Raw genomic sequence first — 18,597 nt, 5'->3', positions numbered from 1 at the left:
CACCATTTTCTCAGACTGCACTTATTTCCCATGTTAATGCAAGGAAATTGAAGTCTCTACTATTTCATTAGATACATATCTAATCAACTCTTAAATGGGTCAAAATTGTGACCAAATCCCTAAAAATTCGATGATGAGAGAAGGGAACCGAGGCGAAACCCTGTAAGGTCCAGGCTTGGTCATAATCCCAGAAAATGAAAGAAAGCCACAGCAGAACACAAAATGACATTTGGCATTCTCTAGATCACACCCTATGAGTTGTTTGGAAATTGTAAGGTAAAATCCTTTTTCATGCATGCATGAAAAAAATAGATTTTAAGGAAAGATACAGGCTCATGTAATAGATGGAGAGGCAGGGGGAATGGGGAAGGAGATGAGGCACGAGGATAAATCAAAGCAGAGAAAGAAGACATACGCTTATGCAAATGGCGTACTGACCTATTACTTCCTATGGCTACTTAAGACCATACTTCCAAAAAAAAAATGTGTCTATCTTTATTATATATTCTTAGCACTCGATGAGTGCTTCTATTTCCTACTTGTACAATAAAGAAAGGCTAATGCAATCACTTAAACATCAAAATTCCTACTGAGACGAGATATTCAAGTGCAACCACCTCCGTTTTAGCAAAAAACCCTGGCGGGTAAAAATTAAGTGCTTATCTGGTACAGGGCAGCAAAATCATGCATTCGGAGGCAACCAACCAACGGGTGTTTGTATTATTTTGCAATCAGGGACCCACTGCTCACTTCCAGTTATATAAGCGTGGGGAATGAACTCCTCAGAGGGCACCGCCCTGGACAGAATGGTCCTGGAGTTCCTCCCTTCTCCCGGCAGGGCAGGCGTTTATTTAAAGTACAAGACTGTGGGAAGCTGTGCTGCAGAGAAGAGGGACGCTGAGAAGATGCACCCGTGCAACGCCTGCTGTGAGAAAAGCCTGATGACTCCTTTACAGTAACAGGCGTGAACCTAAGGTAGGCTTCCGTCTGGAGGCGAACAGGCCAGGAGCCTCTGTTGTGATGGAGCCTTGCTTCCAGCAATTGCAAGGACAAAAGGCATGTTTCTTAGCAAAGGGCTGTGGTACACCCTATATAAGCCTCCTGAGGAACAGCCCTTACCTGCAGCCTAGGTCCTGCAGCCTGCCCGTCTCCCCCAAGGCAAGCCCTTTTCCTCCTCCAAGGCAAGCCCCTTTTCCTCTCTTCAAAGCTCAGTTCTTGACTTTTGTCCCCACCCTGATTTAAACCTCCCCTGTTATTACTTTGAGATGTTCACCTCTTAAATGGGCATTTTCATAGAACATATCACTGCACTTCAACTAAATGAAAAGGAAAATTCTCCTAAAACTTGACTATCTAAATAGACCACGGCTGACAGCTTCGTGGCAGGTCCTGCCAGAGTTTCTCTATGCACACACATGGCACACTGCCTGGGCCTTTCGCTTGTGTTTATAAACTGTCTCAATCCCTCTTGACCATTTCTTGGTACTGAGAGACTGCAGGCTGGCAGTGAACAATTAAAAGGCAGATGAACTTGTACTGGGCTTGGAGTCAGACAGCTCCTTTCTGTGCACAAAGGGCAGCTTCATCTACAGAACCTAATTGGCTCTGTGAAATGTCTGCATCACTGGGGGAGGGGGGAATGGAGTGGAATCAAAATTAATTATTCTGACTAAAGGGATGGTTTTAGAAAGAAATCTCAAGAAATTCCTATGTTAATAAAGCATGGGGGAAGAGCCCTGCAGTGGCAGAAATTAAATTCCAGGAAAGTTTACGAAATTTTGTTTACTTGAGTAAAAATAAAAACAGTGTCATATTCTCTTAAAAAATAACCACCGCACTGCCTAGTTCCTTCATAATTTATCACTTCGCCATCAGTGTCTACTGCTTAGGCAGGCAGCAAAACATGCCCTAGTAAAGAAGATGAAAAAGATACGATTCCTGTCATCTTGGAATATCCAACTAAGATTGGGCGGCCCCTGCCTTTCAGAGTTTGATCGATCAAGATAATGGTCGAAGGATGCTGAGAAATGGAGGAATCACCAAGAATCCAGGGGTTGTGCTGTGCAGGCCATCTGGGGCTTGTAGGCTGCTTATTTGGCACACAGAGTGTCTCCATCCCCCACTGCTCACTGCTCAGTCTACTTTATTTGTTACAGGCCTGGCATGCAACCAGCATTGCACTCCCTGAGAGCCTTCCAACGCCGTGCTACTTCCACAAGAACACAGAACTGGCCCACGCTCTCTCGCTCTCTCAGCCTCTCAGCCTCTTGACCTCCCTGTCTCCAGTGATCTATATTCCTGCTCTAATCTCAGTCATCACTCCTGTTTCCCCTCCAGAACCAGGAAGTTAAAATCCCCAGGCTCTGACCACCAACTGCTCACTTTCCAAATTGCTGGCCAACCCCATGTACCCCAAGGGTAGGGGCAAATTTGTAAATTCAGCTCAATGTTAAACCATAAACGATTAAACCATTAAACCAATTACATAAAACATTGTGGTTGTTTTGCTCTGTGTGCGCGCGCGCGTGTGTGTGTGTGTGTGTGTGTGTGTGTGTGCGCGCGAGTGAGTGTTATCTACATATGGTGTGTGTGCATGTGGTGCCCATGTGTCTGCTGTGGGTACGGTGTGGGTGGTGTGTGTTTTTTGTAGTATATACATGGTGTGGTGTGTATGTGTGTATACATGGTGTGTGTGCATGTGTTTGTGTGTGTGTGTATGTGTGTGCACATGCATGTGCGAATGTGCATATGCAATTTCAGGGTCCTGGGGTATGAGCTTTGCAGATAGATGGCAACACTGTGTTGCAATGTAAAAAGGTTAGAAAACCTGGCAAAAGAAGTCTACTCCTCCACTGTCCCCTTCCCTACATCCTTCTCCATGCTTAATTTCAAGTTTAAATTATTTAATAAACGTAATTATGTACATATACAAATACACGAAATGCAATATTATTGTATACAATAAGTATTGATTAAGTATTGATTAAATGGATTCAAAAATAAGGAAAGGGGTGTAAAAACAAGAAAATTTAAGTGAAAAGTATAGGTCGCTCGAGAGAGAGCTTGAACAACCTCCTTCTTGAGGAGCCACAGACACCAGAACATAGTCTGGCCTGTTGGTCTAAAAGCTGCCATGAGTGTCTCACAATACAAGGCCATCTGATAAGAATCTCAAGCCATGAAAAAGAACACACGAACATTTACCTGAGAAAGAACTAAATGGTTTCTAGAAAATTCAGTGCTCACTGACAAAGATAAAATACACATTCTTAGACACACACCTTCTAACCAAGATCTGAACAATAACTATCAGCTGACATGCCAATGTAAATGGAGGAAATCTTCCAATGTCCCACCTCTACATAAAGGAGGCTCGGAGGAAGCTTAGTGCTCTCCAGGGACCTAGCTTATAGCTGGTTATTCAATACCAGTATATCACATATACATGTAACAATGGTAATTAAAGAATAAAGAGGTCATGAATTTGAGAGGGAATGGGGAAGAGAAAGAGACAGATCAGAAAGAGAAGAACTGGTGGGTACAACAGACAAATATGAAATTCTTTTAAAAAACAATTTAAAAATACAACAATCTCAATTATATCCTTTGGATTAAAAAGACAAATCAGTCAAAATAAAAATAGCCTCACATACATGGGAAAATGGCTCCCCGTGGCAGCAGAGCATGTGTAACCCAGAGGACATGTCACAGCAGTGTCACCTGGCACTTGGGAGGTGGAGGCAGGAAGATGGTGAGTTTGAGGCCAGCCTGAGTTGCATACTAAGATCTTATCTCAAACAACAGCAAAAGCCATTTTTTTTTCTTTGAAATTTAGCTGTACCATAATAGCTACTCTCAAGGATAACTGTCATGACAAGATTGGCTTTAAAGGCTACAGTCACAAGCCAAATAAGAACCATCTACAGTTTTCTAGTTCTGGCCAACTGAAAAATCAGGCTATCCCATGTATCTGAGTTGCCATTATAAATCCCCAGGAACTATGCTCAAGCAAAGCCTTCAGTGAGGAGAGGTTCTATGCAGGAGCAGATCAGGAGGCTAGCCGAGCCACACAGCAGGACTGCATGAGATGGAGGTAGGGGGATCCGGGTGTTCTTCAGCCGTCATGGAAGCATGGTCCATCTACTAAAAGCTCTGTAATCATCTGCTTCCTCGGGTGCACAACATGAAATCACAGTACTATAGGATACCAACTGAACTCCAAAGTCTATATCTGTTCCTCTTAAAGACACCAGAGAACTCAAGACCCTTTCCGATTGTGGGATCCAACACTCGGTTTTGTGATTCTTAAAGTACATTTACTCCAAGGGCATTTCCTAAGCCAGGTGTACTTTTAAATTGTTTATTTAGCACATGCATCTAATTCCAGCATGAAGAAAGCTGAGGCAAGAGAATCATGAGTTTATGGCTGGACTGAGCTGCATAGCAAGTCAGTCTCCAAAAATACAAGGGTGGAAGCTCAAGGCTAAGGGCTTGAGAGACATTTCACACACACACACACACACAAACACACACACACACACACACACACACTCACACACACACACACACTCACACACACTCACACACACACACACACAGAGAGAGAGAGAGAGAGAGAGAACGGTTGTGTGGTATGCATTTGTGTGTGTGTGGAGAGAGAGAAAGGGGGGAGGAGAGAAGAAACAGAAAATATGCCCTAAGTATAGTGCACAATGATCTTTTACAAAACAAACATTCATTCAACCAGTACCCAGATCAAGAAACACTATGAGCCCCCCAAGCTCCCAGCCCTGTCTTCTACCCCACAATGCCCAGTATTTTGACTAATAATAGCAGAAATTCAGCTTATTTTTAGAATTTATGCAAAAATACCTACACACTCTGCATTGAACCTTAGAGGTGTGCATTTTCTCCTTTTATCTGGAAGGCATTTCACTGACATGATACTACTCTGGACGTCTGTCCATTAGTGGAAAGAACTACAGACTCCATGGATGGATGAACATTGATGCTAAAGAGATAATTAAGCTTTCTAAAACATGGTATCAGAAACATGATTTACTCTCTGATCATGGAGTAGATGAATGGAGGGTGAGGTCAAAAGAAGCTGAAGTTTACTACACACACCAGTCAGAACTCAGTTTCTTCTAACATGACTCGTCAAGAATAGATAAATGCACAAATCAAATCACGTAAAAGGGAAATAGAAAAACAGTTCCGTCGTATCACTCAAGCAACGGATAGAGGGGAATCAAAAATCTTCAAGTTATATAACTTTGTGCAATAAAGTGCAATAAATCTCATTTCAAAACGAAACCAAACTGGAAAATCCTTAATATGGGAAAAGCACCAGCAAGGAACTACCAAACTTCCCTTCCAGTATAAAACTGAATGTCTTGCACTCATACAATTTTTGTTATAAGTTCGACTTTACAGCGTCTGTCAAACAGCAACTTCTTTTTTTAGAAGAAAACCAAGTCGGAGCCATTTAAATCAAAAGACATGGACAGAGGAGAAGGAGACAGAAAGCACTGCCTACACTTCTGATCTGAAAAAGACACAGTCTCTAATAGAAACCAAACATATCTGGTATGATGTTTCTCTCCAAAATTCTCTGAAACAAAAAGGGATGGATTTAGAGATTAAGCAGGCGAGTAGAGGCTTAGCTATAACCAACACTAACAGGACAAACAACCTGGACTGCCAGAGGTGTCCTCTCCTGCCTATCACACACCCCATGGTAACCGGACTCTTCCTGGTTAAGCCTCTCTTGCTTTTGGTTCGAAATGCAGTTTTCCAATGAATAAGGCATAGACTGAGAAAAAAATCCTTTATGCTTCAGATCTCCCTTCAGCTTGTGTGTTTTGTCTTTTTTTATACATTCTGCTTGAGGTCTTTTCACCAGGTCAGATTCTTCAGAAACAGATGCTGAAATGTCATGTGTGGTGCAAATTATTTTCAGGTTACGACCTCCAAGATTGTATTGCTAGATCTCGAGAAAGAGAGAGTATAAGCCAAGCCATATAAGAAGCAAACTGAAAGCAAAACCGTTAAAGTTTCTGTCTGGCCAGGAGCTTCAGAGTAAATCAGTGTGGTCCACAGCTGGGACCTCAGTTCCCATTGTGGTCATGAGATGCGAGAAGCCACAGGAGGGTTATGATCACTTTAGGACCAGCTGATTGTTCCTGAAGCTGACCCTGACCTAGAGTCTGTGCTGGCTATGATGCGGTCTTCATCAGAAAGGGAGACAAAGATCTGCCACAGCACTTGAGTGGGGCATGTGAAATATATCTTAGCAGTAGTTTAATAGGTGGGAAATGGGAGTTGAAAGGACATTGATGATGGCACGTTTGGAGTAAGTTCCTCTTAGTGACTACCCAGTCATAGACTGTTGATTTGACAGATGAGGACACTAAGGAACACAGTGGGAAAATGAGCCTTGTCAAATGGAACTAGAACAAATATCCCTGGTGTCACTGCCTGAAGATGAGTGGCTCCCTTATGAGCACTGACTGAAGGCTCCATCTCATGAGGTCTGGAGAGTCAACTTTTAATGAAAGCTCTGACCTGCAGAACACCTTTCTTGGGGCTGTGCATTGGTCTATTAATTACTCACTAATTAATCTTCTTTTTTTTTTCTTCATGAGAGAGGTAGGTCACAAACAGCATTACCTCCTACAGCCATTCTTCGATTAAAGAATACTGGAAGACTCAGGAGTTTTCAGGTTCCTGTTAACTAAGTGCTCGTTTTACTGATAGTGACACATCGGCTTAAGCTATTTCTCTTTCTTTTGCAATCGTCTTATCATATATGATACTGCAGTATACAAGATTTTAAAAAATCTAAAAATCTTTATATTCTTCATTTTCAATCCAAATACAATAAATGGCACAGGCATCCTAAGTCCCGCTAAGCACAGGACAATTCAGGCTCTTGACAAGGTACACCTCTCATCTCAAATTGTTTCTAGAGTTTACTCCATTTAATAGATGATAATAAATTGAGTAGCAAAACAACCAAACAAATAAAAACAAATAAACAAACAGAGCCACACATACCATGGCTAAAAACCTGGTTAAACTACCATTTAACTAAGTGGTCTGCTGAAATGTAAATAATTGACATTAGTTAATATTTTACTTAATTTAAAAATAAAAAAACAAAAACAGACTTCTTGAGTTCTACTTCATAATTGGTTAGTTTTATAATGTCAGTATATATGTTTTCCTAATTTAAGAAATAGTCATACTTAAAACTTCAGCTCTGAGTATTGTGACACACACATTTAATCCCAGCACTCTGAGGCAGAGGCAGGAGGATCTCTGTGAGGTCAAGATGAGCCTAATAATATCTATATCTACATATTAAGTCTCAGGCCAGTCAGGGCTATATACTAAGACCCTGTCTCTCAAAAGACAAAACAAAACAAAGCAAATCAAAGCATGGGTTACAGGACCACATGAATTAGGTCAGCCCTTTCTTTTCCTTGTTTACACTATAAAAGAAGATGTTTTACAGGATGCTATGGGTTGGACGTGGTTCATATCCCCAAAGGTTCCTATGCTTGGACTACAACAGCAACACTGAACAGTACTAGAACCTCTTAAAAGATGAGACCCAGTGGGAGGTGTTCAGTCACCAGAGACACCACATCTCATGAGAGTGATTGAAACCTCAGAGGAATAAATGGGTTACCACAAGACCAAAAGCATGATGGGCTATCTCTATTGGTCTTCTTGCTTCCTCCTGTGTAAATGACTCTACCCATTGACGGTAAGCGGTACCATGTTCTCAGGCCCCTAGAGATCAAAACAGATATGGAACAGGAACTAAGTAGACCTCTTTACAGGGTGCAAGGCTTTGGTGTTTCACTAACAGAAAACTGACAACATAAAACAGAATACATGGGGTAAGAAGAAGAATTAAGTTATATGTTTCACACATGCACACACACACACACACACACACACGGAGGGCAAGCTAGAACTTTGTACCACAGAGAAACAAGCCAAAGGTTTCAGATGTTTGGGGTTATTAGGACAAACAATATTTTATATCAGTGTATTGACTTTTTAAACGAATTTTCAAATACTAGCAATGGTATACGAGCAAAACAGGTATTCAAAACTTTTTGAATTGATGTAGAAAGTCACTTCGGCTTCTTTTTTTTTTTTTTAGCTGCAAAATGTTAGTTACCATTTACCGTTCCTGCACATATTCTCAATCTGTAAGCCTTTCAGTTGGGTTCCCTGCTGCCTTTCTGTGCCCTGCAGACATACCCTTGTAGTCAGGAAAACCTCGGTGCCGTGCAGAACAGGCCAAGCTCGTCAGTTTTCCTGTTTCTCTGGTCCAACCCAACGTCCAGCTCTCTCAGACAACCTCTTTCTCTCAGGCTCTGCTTTGGAGAAACCAGGCAGAGACCTTTACTTTGGCCTTTTTAAATTTCATTTGAAAGTAGGAATTTGACCATCCCGCATCAGTTCAGTCTACATAGCATTCTTAACTATCACTGTGCATGAAGTTTTCATTCAAGTGTTCTGCAAACCGAGCTGAAGTGAGTCACCAGGGCTGCCGCATCAAAGAGGCCCTAAGAACACAGGGTAACAAACAGGTCTGGATCCCATGTTTTCCTCGTAGCTGCATGAGTCCAGTCATCAGCTAGTTCCCTTAAATACACATGAGTCAGATGCTCGACAGTGAAGGAGGTACAGGGAATTAGTCAGCGTTCCTCCAACATGAGAAAACTGCCTTCTTTCTGAATTCAAGGTAAGAAAGGTCAGAGAAAATATTCTAAGTGCAACCAATACATTTTTTTCCCCATTCAAGACATTTAATCCGTGATCTCAGCTCCAAGTAATAGGCTCTGTGAACTTATTTTTGCCACCCACCTCTTATCACACAGATGAGAGAAACTATTTCAAGTGGGTGTGATGGCTTCGTTTCAAGCATTTCAAAATCCTCCGCCACCTGCACAGGAAACTCTGACTGAAAACCAGACAGGTTCCTGCTGAGCAGCTAGGATGTGGCAGGTGAGGCCAGGGTTACATCTAGTTATCAGACTGAAATCAACAAGTGGGACAGGCTAGTCCTGGAGGGCACAGGACATGGTGGGCAGGACCCTGGCCATCTAAGACCCAGCCTAACTCACTGCTGACTGTGTTACATGCACTGGATAGGCCATGCTGAGGCAACAATGATACCAAGTAGACACCTATCCCAGAAAAGCCCAGTAGGCAAAGAGTGGAAGTCACCAAGAGCAAGCAACAGCACATGACGGAAGGAACACCCGACACAGGGATATGCTTACCACTGTGGGGACAAGACAGAAAAAACAAAAGCAAGGACGAGGTGAGGGAGTAGAGCATGGCCTTGTGAGTGTGTAGAGGTTTTTCCACTTTGAAGGGGACGAAGTGAGATTGTGACAAAGAGCAAGCACAGCATGACTCATAATCAGGAAGAAACCTACTCAGAGGGCTTGGAGAACAGTGAAGAGTACGAAATGTTTGTCTGTGGACCACAACCTCGAAGGTGAGCCAAAAAGAGTTGAGGTAACTCTGTGATAAACAGCCAGGACGTTCTATTGCAGAAAGGGGACACATGAAACTGCCAGTGGACATGAGATTGGAGGGCTGAGGCAGCTAGATTTTACACACAGTGTAAACTGTGGAACTGACCCAGCAGCTCCAAGCTCTGATGTCAGTGCTAAGTTGCTTGTGTTCCTGGGTCACCTCTAGCACTTAGGAGAGAGGTGGCTAGGGGAAGACTGACTTCTCGGGCTCAGTGAGAATATGATTAGCATCTACTTACAGGATTGGTAAATGATTTCCATGTTAAAAGCCTAGAAGATCAAAGACAGCAAAGGTCTCCCATGTGAGCTCTAGAGGCCTACCACACAAGCCCATAGACTTGAGTTAAAGCCATGCAAGTGGAGAGAACCAAAATGAGGTTGGGCTTAGACCCTGTGTCTGCACAAATCCTACCCCCTCACACACACACACACACACACACACACACACACACACACACACACACACATTAGTAGTAAAGAAATAAGTAAATAAAAAATGCAAAGGAAAAGCCCTGCTCTTATTTTATTTTAGAAAAAGAGTTGATTGTGGAGTACCAGCAGAGGAAAAAAAAAAGACTACAGGGAAAGACTCCAACTACGATGCTAATAAAAATTACAGATGAGAAAATTAAGTGGGACTTGAGGACATTTTGCTGTAAAGCTATCCATCTCATACAATGAGCACACATCATACTGTGTGTCAAACAAGCTACACAGAATCTAAAGCACGCATACATGTTACTATTGCTGCATTCCACCTTTGAGCATTTGTGAAGTCCTATGTGCAAGCAGCCAGGTCAGCTTACAAGTCAAACAGAAACCTACTTTCTAGACACGACCGAGGAAGTGCCACACATGTGTGTATGATTTGGAATGTCGGAAGTTATAAGGAAATGGTTTAAAATAATGATTTTTTTTCTTCTTTGTCTATCAGGAGACTCTCGGAATAAGGGACAGGACGGGGACAATGTGCCCACCTAGGGACACTGCGAGCCACAGAGGCGGTCAGGAGGGACAGGGGGCTTCTGCTTTTCTCCCTCTCCTTTCTGCTCACAAAGTCTCAATTACTGGAAAAACTTCAGAAATCTTTACCCAAAAGCCCACTTAAAAGCCTGAAATTCTACTTCTTAAAAATAAAATAACATTACTCTCCAGTCTAGAAATAACGCCCGAGGCCCAAAGTGCTACGCTGTCATTACGTCTAAAAATAACCTCAACCAGTCATTCTTGAGGTCAGCTTCGAGTGACAACGTGCCATGCAGCCACAGGAGCAGGGGCCCCACTGTGTCCCACTGTGGGCAGAGGACTCCCTAGGACAAGTCTGCTTTCCCCCACTTCAGACACCATCTGCCAAGGGCCGGCTGCCGATCGCCACACAGGCCTCTGGATAGTGGCTAAAATTCCTCAGTATTCCGCCAGGATCTCTTTAAGGGAGATTCTTACAAAATCAGCCCAACTTCTCTCCTAATACCCACCATCTGCATAAATCTCAAACTACCACCACATGCAAGAATTCCACCTCATAGGAACACTAAAGAGACCCCCCACGCCCCCCCCACACCCCACACCCCCGCACTCCAGCTTTTCAAGTTGGAAAATCGAAAGTCAATGAAGGCTACTAAAGTCATTTCTGGAGCTACAGAAACTCAAAGCATTCAAAAATACAATACTGCAGGGGAAGAAAACCCAGAGATGCTTTAACTTTATGTAAAAGTAGTCATAATAATTGTCTGCTTTCCAGAATACGTAATGGACAGCTTTGAAAATGACTGTCCTTTCCATGGAAATGACAATTAGAAAACAAATCTAGTGAAGACAGTGACCAGCAAGTCACTAAAATGTGTTCAATTTTAAGCAACAGTTTTGCTATTAAAATATTTTCAAACCAAATAATAAGGCCCAAATGAATGACAACTAATATAACAGAAAGGTGTCGCTTGGAAATTCTTGTACAAATACATAATCAATGACATGAGACAGACCTTTTTAACTGTCTGTTGCAAATAGTAAAACTGCCAAAATTCTAACTCAGCTCTTTCTCACATCCACGGTGGTCTCTGAAAGAGCTAATCTTCTTAGAAGGCCCCTTGGGAACCAGGTGTGGTGGCAGCACACCTGCAGTCACTGAGGGAGGAGGATCCCCTAAGTTCAAGGCCAGCTTGGGCTACACAGCATGATGCTACCTTAAAACAGGCAGCTGGCCAGCATTATCTTAACCACATCCCCCTCATGCTTTCCTGTAAGAAACACAGAGCTTACTTCAGAATCGTTCTCTTTCCTGAATAATTAAGAATTTTTGAAATTGAGTCTGCACACACACAAACGATTTCGGGCCATACACCACATATCTAAAGTCATGTTATGTCCTGGATACATTTTAAATATAATCACTGGGGAAAGAAAGAACAAAAACCCTTCAGCCATTATTTCTCAGCAATGGCAATGGAAACAGCTGCTCTCTTCCTTCCCTTTCCTTTCCTTCCCTTCCCTTCCCTTCCCTTTTCCCTTTTCTCTTTTCCCTTTTCCCTTCCCTTTTCCCTTTCCCCTTCCCTTTTCCCTTTTCCCTTCCCTTTTCCCTTCCCTTCCCTTCCCTTTCCCCTTCCCCTTCCCCTTCCTTCACCTTTCCCCTTCCCCTTCCCCTTCTTCCCCTTCTTCCCCTTCTTCCCCTTCTTCCCCTTCTTCCCCTTCTTCCCCTCCCCTCCCTCCCTCCTTCCCTTCCTTCCTTTCCTCCTTTCTTTTTTTTTTCTTTCCTTTTTTTTTTTTTGTTGTTGTTGAGATGGGATCTTGCTTTATGGCCCAAGCTTGGCCTGAACCCCTCAGTTTGACTGACATCTGACATTTGCACCTCAAGCTTCCCAAGTATCTGGATCTAGAGGCAGAAATCACTACATTCTTATGAAGAAATCCTCTTAATGTTGTTGCTCAGTAAGCTAGTGTTTGCCAAGCTCCCACATGTATTAATGTGAGCTCATTATTTCATGTATTGAAATATACCAAATTGCTTAAATAATGCTTTCTTTTCTTACTTAAAAGGATTTTGTAAAAACAGAAAAATAGGATAGTCTCAAAATATATAACTGCAAGAAAGGATACAAATTTCCCAGAAACGCAAACACTGTACGTGTACATGCATATGCATATGTGCATACACACACACACACACACACACACACACACACACACACACAATGTTCATTAGAAAGTTAGCCAAGAGCACACTCATTTTCTTCATTTGTACCAGTTTTGCTCATTCCAAATGAAAGCCCATGGAACTCATCCTTCCTGTCTCCCTGAATCCAACGGGAGGGAAATAATTTCACCAGCCCTCACGTTAGGTTTCTCAGCCGTGTATCACTGAAGTGGAAGAAGATATACATAGAAGCATTGGATCACCATGTTTTAAGCCCCACGACATTCTGTTACAAATCACTCCTAAGTTACAATCAGGAGCAGTTATCTAAGTAGTACAATGTCCATGTAACATGGTTGGCTGGAAGTTTTCTACCTGACAAATACTGACTGGCAGGACACTGTATTCTGTGTGTCCTATAATCACAAAACATCTTAAAGGCAAGTCAGGTCATCAATCAAATCCAATTCAAGGTCTAACCTATTGGGGTGCAAAGGGAAATAGCCCTTTATAGAGCAATAATGACTGGACTGGACCAAGGGTCATGTCCACACTTTTGGAATTAACACGGAATCCAAATGGAGGCAGTGACAAACAGTAGGCTTCAGTAAGTGCTGAGTTTCTATTAGAGCTGAACAAGGAAACCTTTCAGCCTCAGAAACCTTTTAACTGGCATTTGCTTTATGAGAATCGAAAGCTCAAGAATTCTTTGGCTGCCCTGTTGCCAGAGGGCAGGGGCAGCCTCTGCCTGCTCCCATCAGAACAGCCAAAGGACAACAGGAAGCGTCCATTCTTCCACTCCCCCAAGATGGAATGGTAGATCACCAGGTTCTGTTTCCTTTATCTGTTCCCATGTCACTCACCACAGAGACTGACAAGCCATTATTATCAAAGGCTTCTGTTACAGGATCATGTCTGACAGATTTGACTAAATAATGCTGACCTTTATAAAATGAAAACCTGAACTGGGGCGGGGGGGGGGGAGGGGAGGGGGGGAGAGGTTTCTTGCAACTAAATAAGACATGCACATCTAATCAAATAAAACAACCACAGAGTGCATCAGACTCACAACAGAAAGAACAATGTATCGCTTAATGACCAAATAATGACTTAACAGGGTTTTAATCTCAAGTCTTCTAGAAGATTTCACATTTTTTTCATTTTTATTGGCTATTTTATTTATTTACATTTTAAATGTTATCCCCCTTCTCAGTTTCCCCTCCACAAACACCCTATCCTCTCCTCCCTCTCCCTACCTCTATGAGGGTGCTCTACCACCCACCCACCCACTCCTGCCTCACTGCCCTAGCATTCTCCTATCCTGGGTCATAGAGCCTCCCCAGGACCAAGGGGCTCCCCTCCCTATGATGCCAGATAAGGCAATCCTCTGCTACATAAGCAACTGGAGCCATGAGCCCCCCTTGTGTACTCTTTGGTTGGTGGTTTAGTCCCTGGGAGCTCTGGGTGGGAGGGTGGGTCTGGTTGGTTGATATTGTTATTCTTCCTATGGGGTCGCAAACCTCTTCAGCTCTCCTTCCCCTTACTCCTCCATTGGGGTCCCAGCGCTCAGTCAAGATTTTCCATTTTAAGGTGACCCAAACTGTTCATGTTACAAAGCTGTCAAAACCTCTTGTGTCAGAAAAGCAGCATGAGGCAAAATGAATGACTCTCCCTATAATAACTTGTGTGTCCCTCACCAACAGGTCTGAAAGTCTGCAGAATTTCAATTGGGAAACAAGCTCTTTTATAAACGCAAGGCTACAGGGTTAGGAGGAAGCCTTCTTCCTTCTAACTACGCTGACACTCGAGTAACATAGCTCTCTACTGCTTTCCAATTAAAGCGATTTCTGTTAGAGGAACTTGACATCACACGCAACATTGTAAATTTCAAGCAGTTACACAATTATTATTGTTACATATTTCTAAATTCTGTCCATACCCCGACTTCTGCTCTAATTTTAGTAAATTCCATTTCCCATGGTCCCACCTTTAAATAGCAGGCTTCAGGAATATCCTTCAATGGACAAGATTAACCTCTTCTGATTTCTGAGACCAATAAGCTTTCTCCCCACCCCTTTAACCCTCTGCTTCCTTCATTCACATCACTGAACTACCATCCTCCTGACCCTTCATCTTCTAACTTCTGTCCTACGCCTTCAGCCTTTCCCAACAAAGGGAGGTAACAGTTCACACTGCACACCAACATTCTTCCTTCAAAGACATACAGGTATAACACGAGAAAACTTTATGCACGCATGTAATACTGTGTGTGTACATAACATGATCTATTTGTCATTTCAATTATTTACCAAGTATTTACAGATAACATTCAGATAAACAAGCCGAGTCCTCATGGTTGACTTCCTTCAACCATCTTCAGGGCCATGAAACTCATCCCCCAGCTGCTGCAGGTAAGGGACCAGCTGGCTCTCAGCTGAGCCAGAAAGACCTGCCCCAGAAAGATCTGCTGTTGATCTAGAGAAAATCTCCCCAATAACATTTCTTCTCACACTTCTACCTCTGGCCCTGTCGCTTGGGGAACCATACCTAAGATGGATCCCTACATACGTGGGCCCTTTTTAATTTCTGACCTAATATGGTCTTCTCTTTATTACATGACTATTTAAGCTAGATGGGGCAATACCCTTTCTTTCACCCCATCCTACTCTCCTTGTTCTCTTCTCTGGTCTCCACATATCTTTCTTTCTCTCTGGCTTACATGTGTCTCCTTGGCTTTTCCCATGTGCTGGCTAAACATGGACAACTAACTGAAGTGCTAGCAACTGTCCATCAATGCTTGTTCTCAGGTAGCTCCACGCTCATCCTGTTAATTTGGATGGCATCATCTTGGATATTTCCTTCAGTGCACTTCTCACGGTCTGAAACGATCACACTGATTTGGCTAGTTGGGTAAAGGGAACCTGCTGCCACCTCCAGCATTCTCAGCCTCCCACTAGAGTATTAACTACTCCATGATAGGGAACGCCATGTGTGTCTTGTTTGCCAGTCTGTCTCCAAGGCTAAAACAATGCTAGGCACATAATGGATGCCCAATAAGCACTCTTCTGAGAGTGAAAAACGTATTATATAGGCATTAACTTTAAATCTCACTGATATCAGTATCACATTGGAGGAGGAGGTCACATGGAGGAACACTGACATATGACAAAGTGAGGCCAAACCTAGAATCATAACCTGAATAACTTTAAAAATAGAGAAAAACTGGACTTTGCAAGCTTCAAATTATGATGACCAAAGGAAGTACCAGATTATTATGCAACTTGCATGATATATAGGATTCATTTTCTATGCAGCTTTCCCCAGACTCCTAGGTTCATGCTGGAGACAGTGTTGAGAAGACTATGGCAGGAGAGCAAAAGACTGACGTCTATAACCCTGCTGTCTGGTCAGTGATACAGCTCACCTGCTGCCCTATGACTTATAGCAAGGAGTCTGTGGGGAAATGTCCTGAGTGCCTAGGTGGGCAACCTGTGACATGAAGAAAAGGTGTCCCTGACTGTAGCAACAGAGGGCATCCTGGACAGATCTGCTGCATTGTCATCTTAACTAACTGTCGCCTCAGAAAAACTGCATTGAATTGAAAATGCTATTCTTTTATACCCAAAGATGTATTGTTCAAAGAATTTATTCCATCACCTTCATATTGTTAGGAATTTCCCATCAGAAAAGCTATTTTTTTCCATGTATGATCATGCAATTTCCTCCCTCTATTTAAAACAGTAAATATTTCCTTACTAACAATGAACAATTACTATTTTAGTCCTAGACAGCCTTTAATTTACATGATTTACCCAGTGTGACTTCACTTATTCCACAGTGACATACGAGTTGCTTGGAAACTAAAATTTAAGTACTGCCATTCTATATATGGATATTAATTCCCTTGTAGTCTTACAACTGTTGTCTCCATTTTCTGAACATTTCTCTACTGGTAATGATAATAGAAGGCACAGGAAACATGAAAGGAATGTCTGCAAGTGCCAAGAGACCCAAGGCCAAGATTAGATTAATTTAATGCACTAAAGAAATCATTACATCAGATAGTAAGAATCACAACAGCGTGATATTTTCAATCGGGAAGATTACCAGCCAGAGTAGTCGATATTCATTAATAACCCAGATGTTTTTAAGGAAATTCACACACACACACACACACACACACACGGAAAGAGAGAGAGAGAAATGAATATGTATGTGTGAACAAAAAAGAAGAGGGAGGGAATGGGTAGAAGGCCATGCGGTGGGAGCTCATGACATTAATCCCAGTACTTTGGAGGCAGAGGTGTCTCTGAGTTCCAGGCCAGTCTATTCTACAGAGAAAGTTCCAAGATAACCAAGGCTATGAAGAGCAATCCTGTCTCAAAAAAACAAAAGCAAACAAAAATCATAACAACAGCAAAAGAGGCTAAAGATGAAAAACTGTTTAGAAAGCCACACACAGCCCAATGAAAGAGATAGGCAGTGCTTTCAGGCTAAGCAGAGTTTTACAAGCTGTGTCGACATTACAAAAGTTGAGTAAATCTTCCAGAGTGGCTGGGGGAATTCCCAACTATAGTAGCCACACTGTTTAAGTGGGTGACAAGGCAGATGCCAAATTACTCGATCCATCTTCCACAAAGCAGAGCCAATAACTTAGCTCTGTGCTGTGCCTTAATAAAATGTTCTTCATATTCTTGAGGAAAGACAAAGAAAAACAGCAATGAATGAGATAAATAAAGTCAACTGTGAAACAACCATATAGGCGAGAATTAAAATGTCCCTAAGGAGACCCAAAGTAAGGGTTTTCACACAGGGTTTCAATCTTCAATCTCTTGTTCTCTAAGAAATGATTGTCTCACACTTGGGGGCCTTTCATCCAGATGTCCCAGTTTAGAAACTTCGCTTGATCACACTTATCCCATCCAGACATTAAAATACCAATTCAACTTCATCCATGAAGGAGAAAAAAAATCTTTAAAAAGACACTTCAAATATGTAACATTAACATGATAACACTCACTACCCAAAAATGTCTATAATCTTCAATGTTTATGAACATTTGAAAAATACAGCATTCTAATGACTTATATTTATAGAGAGTTAACTTCTGTTACACTAGATATTCAGCAGAAACATAGACACAAAAATTCGGAACTGTATATAAACATACTGAATACAAGTCTATAAAGTTTATGTTGATATTTTTAATATTTTCTGCTTTGTGAGACAGGATCTTATGTTCAGGTTTTTTCTTTTGTGAGCTCTTCCTGCCTCAGCGGTGAATGCTAGGATTGGATTTTTTTTCCCCAAAATTAAATCTTTTCCAGTTCCTTTGCTATCATTTGCAGAGCTTCTCGCCAGTGTTTTCACAGAGCCGCTGGTTCTTGGCAGCTTTACTTCCTTCCTTAGGCGGGATCCTTGCACTTGCAGAGGTGCCCCATCCGTGGAGCAGAACCATGAGGAGGGAGTTCTGAGGGCTTAGACTAACCAAGTCAGCCATATACAAGGCCGAGCATCAGAAGCACTGTGGCTGCCCAGTATCGGTGCAGGACCTTGGCAAAAACAAATGAGGAGCCCAAGGAGATGACTCTGTGGGTTTGTATGCTTGTTGTGCAACCACGAGGACCTGAGTTCAAATCCGCAACCATAGCATGTGTCCATAATCACAGTGCTCCCACAAAGTGACAGGAGGCGGGGACAGCACAGATGCTCAAAGCTCTCAAGTCTACTGAGCCTGGCTTATGCATCTTTGAACAACTAAGAAACCCTATGAAGGCAGATTGTGAGGCTGTCCTTTGACATGCACACTATGCCACAGCACAAGTGTACACCCCCCATACACACACACACACACACACACACACACACACACACACACAAGGTAAACACAAACGAGTT

The 18,597-nt window shown here is 42.4% G+C and overlaps 1 protein-coding gene and 1 long non-coding RNA gene across 39 annotated transcripts in view; one reads left to right on the top strand and one right to left on the bottom strand.

Annotated features, from left to right (window-relative positions):
- Camk2d (calcium/calmodulin-dependent protein kinase II, delta) overlaps positions 1-18,597 on the bottom strand; it is a 250,840-nt gene that overhangs the window by 176,507 nt on the left and 55,736 nt on the right. The gene's annotated exons all lie outside the window — the stretch shown is intronic.
- Gm15551 (predicted gene 15551) lies at positions 877-2,491 on the top strand. The gene is made up of 2 exons (NR_166466.1): positions 877-975; positions 2,157-2,491. It is a non-coding gene; the product is annotated as a predicted gene 15551 (long non-coding RNA).

The sequence above is a fragment of the Mus musculus genome, chromosome 3 (genome assembly GCF_000001635.26).
Source record: "Mus musculus strain C57BL/6J chromosome 3, GRCm38.p6 C57BL/6J".
In the NCBI taxonomy this organism is placed as follows: Eukaryota; Metazoa; Chordata; class Mammalia; order Rodentia; family Muridae; genus Mus; species Mus musculus.
The sequence above is the reverse complement of the archived record's forward strand: the minus strand, read 5'-3'. Positions and strand labels throughout refer to the sequence as shown.